At 36.5% G+C, this 3,538-nt stretch overlaps 1 non-coding gene across 1 annotated transcript; it reads right to left on the reverse strand.

The window, feature by feature from the left end:
* Positions 1-685: 685 nt before the first annotated feature.
* On the reverse strand, positions 686-791 carry LOC147355115 (U6 spliceosomal RNA). Its single transcript, XR_015144951.1, has one exon. It is a non-coding gene; the product is annotated as a U6 spliceosomal RNA (small nuclear RNA).
* Between the last annotated feature and the right edge of the window lie 2,747 nt (positions 792-3,538).

The following is a 3,538-nucleotide window of genomic DNA, read 5'->3' on the forward strand; positions in this document are numbered from 1 at the left end:
AAATGAGCCTGGAGAGGACTCTGCAGCTGTGTAGACTGACTGTATAAGGTCCTTGGGGGATGTGATTATCAGAAGACTGAATCATCATTAGGATAATTAGTGTACTTGGCAACTACATTAGTGGAATTATTGTCATTGCTCACAGCTTGTCAGTGCAGGATTTTTTGATCTGGTAAATTTCACTTTTACAAATGCAACTGACCATGTGAATGAAATCAAGAGAAGTAAACAATTTTGTTATTTTTATTTAGTTCCAGAACTAACAAATGAAAAGTGAATATATTTAAGCACATAAGGGGGTATTTTCTGAATTAAATGGTTATCTTGCAACTGTCCTGGATGTAAACTTAAATAATTAAAATAAAACATGTTGTTATTTGTGAACAGATTATCCATTTAATTGTCAGTGCTTATTATGAGTCGGTTCTTAAAAGATAAATATTGAGGCCATTTTTGTAGTTGAAGTATAGTTGGTTTACAATGTTGTGTTAGTTTCAGGGGTACAGCAAAGTGATTCAGTTATTTCTGTGTGTATGTATATATATGTATGTACACACATATGTATGTATTCTTTTTCCTTGTAGGTTATTACAAAATATTGAATATAGTTCTGTGTGCTATACAGTGGTCCTTGTTTGTTATCTACTTTATGTATATTAGTGTGTATAAGTTAATCCCAAACTCCAAAAATATGACAGTTCACAAATTTGCACATCATCCTTGCTCAGGGGCCATGCTCATCTTTTCTGTATCATTCTAATTTTTAGTTTGTGTGCTGTGGAATCCAACATGAGACCATTCTTATATATATCTTAGTTATTACTTTGTTTGATACTCTGTGTATCTGTCATGAGTGTTCACATGTGGCTTTCACTCTGTAGATTCTACTTTGGAATAAATCACACCTTGAAAAAGTACAAAGGAGCTGCTCATATATAGTTAGTGTTCAGTGATACTGTTTCTGTTTGTTAAATAAGCTAAATTTCTGACTAAGGATAGCTGCCCTCTGATCATTCTATGACCCAATCACAACAGAGCATTGACTGTTGAGGTTTGACAAAATTATCTGTTCTATCCCAGAGAATGACAGCTTTGTTCCACATGATGTTTATGATTGTTTTCACTGGGCTGAACTTTGAAGCACAAAGCTGTCCAATTTATCATGTTTTGCTTATTTCATCAAATTGATTGGGCAAATACACACTATACAGAAACTCAGTCTTTTCAACTTCTCACCAAGTTTACCTTTTCTCAATAAGAAAGTGAAGGACCATGTGTCTGTCCTTACTGAAAGAGTATGAAATGTTGGAAGTCTTATTGTTTTTTGTCATGTATATTTGGGCCTTACATTGTTCTTTGGACCCTCTTTTCCTCCATTTTTTTTTTTTTTTTAATCATCTCTCCTGTCCCCATAAGAGTAATCAATCTTGGCAAAAGTCATAGAGCTGACTTGTTTTCAAGAATACAGGGAATGGGAAGAAGCTCCTTGACATTATCTTGGCAATTATTTTTTGGATATGACTCTGAAAGCAAACACAACAAATGCAAAAATCAACAAATGTGACTATGTCAGACTTAAAAACTTCTGCACAGCAAAAGAAACAACAAAATGAAAAGCAACCTGCAGAATGGGAGAAAGCTTTGGCAAATCGTATTTCAGTTAAGGGATTGATAATGAAAATATATAAAGCGCTTACACAACTCAAAGGCAACAAAAAATCCAATTGAAAACCAAGCAGGAAAACTAAATAGATGTATTTCCAAAGAATGCATTCAGATGGCCAATGGATACATGAAAAGATGCTCAACATCACTAATTATTGGGAAATACATATCAAAGCATCAGTAAGATATCACCTCATACCTCTTAGAATGATTATCATCAATAAGATAAGAGATAACAAGTGTTGGTGAGGATGTGGAAAAAAAGAGAATTCTTTATATACTGTTGGTGGGAATGTAAATTGGTACAGTTACTATGGAAAACAATATGGAGGTTTCTCCAGAATTAAAAGTAGAACTGCCATGTGGTCTAGCAAGTTCACTTCTGGATATATACTCAAAGAAAATGGAAGCAGGATATCTAAGAGATATAATCATTTCCGTGTTTATTGTAGCATTTTTACAATGCCCAAGATAAGCAAGCAACTTAAATGCCCATCAACAGATGAATGGATCAAAGATGTTTGTGTATGTGTGTATTTGATGCTTGAAAAAATAAGGGTTAGAGGTGCTAACCCTCTCCACAATGGAAAAATGGAGTGTAACTTTACAGATTTCCATGGTTCTATGTCCTCAGGTTCAACCAAACTTGAATATATTTAGTGAAAGAAATACACTTACACGTGGACCCAGGCATTTCAAATCCATGTTTTTCAAGTGTTCACTGTATATAGTATACACTGGAATCGTATTCAGCCATGAGAAGGAAAGATATACTGCCTTTCCTAGTATTCTGGATGGACTTTGAACACATTATGGAAAGCGAGATCCGTCAGACAAAGAAACACACATACTATACAATATCACTTATGTGTGGAATCCAAAAATGCCAGACTCATAAAGTGAAAAGTGAAATGGTATTTCCAGGGATTGAGTATAGATGTATAGGACAGATGCTGTTTAAGTGTACAAACTTGGCAGTGAGTGGTAAATATATCCTAGAGGTCTAATGCATAGTATCATGAATATAGAGAACAGTATTATAATCACCAAACGTGCTAAGAAACTGGAAGTTAATGATTTCAACCACTAAAAAGATATGATATTTGTGTAATTCAGTAAAGATTCTAAGTATCATTCCAGTGGTAATCACATTACAATGTGTTAATGTATAAATTTAACATGCTGTAACCTTATACAGCTGGTGGGGGTCTTCCTTGGTGGCTCAGATGGTAAAGAATCCACCTGCAATGCAGGAGACCTGGTTTTGATCCCTGGGTTGGGAAGATACCCTGGAAGGGAGGGCATGGCAATCCACTCCAGTATTCTTGCCTGGAGAATCCCCATGGACAGAGGAGCCTGACAGCTACAGTCCATGGGTTTGCAAAGAATCAGACATGACTGAGCGACAAAGCACAATGTACATAGCACAACCTTATATTGAATCAATGTTATATGTCATATAATTAAAAAAAAATGAATTAGGGGAATCTGACAATGGACATGGAGAAGGCAATGGCAACCTACTCTAGTGGGTTGGCCTGGAAAATCCCATGGACAGAGGAGCCTGGTAGGCTGCAGTCCATGGGGTCCCTAAGAGTTGGACACGACTGAGCGACTTCATTTTCACTTTTCACTTTCATGCAGTGGAGAAGGAAATGGCAACCCACTCCAGTGTTCTTGCCTGGAGAATCCTAGCGATGGCAGAGCCTGGTGGGCTGCCATCTATAGCGTCACACAGAGTCGGACAGGACTGCAGCGACTTAGCAGCAGCAGCAGCAGACAACGGATGTGGGGATATCAGAACCTACTCCTCAAACTTACTGTCTTTTCTATGAAAGATAAAAAATCATTTATTGTGTTTTGTCCATTAAAA

Source organism: Bos grunniens, chromosome 17 (genome assembly GCF_055505025.1).
Source record: "Bos grunniens cultivar Pamir isolate PY7600 chromosome 17, Bosgru_T2T1.0, whole genome shotgun sequence".
Lineage (NCBI taxonomy): Eukaryota > Metazoa > Chordata > Mammalia > Artiodactyla > Bovidae > Bos > Bos grunniens.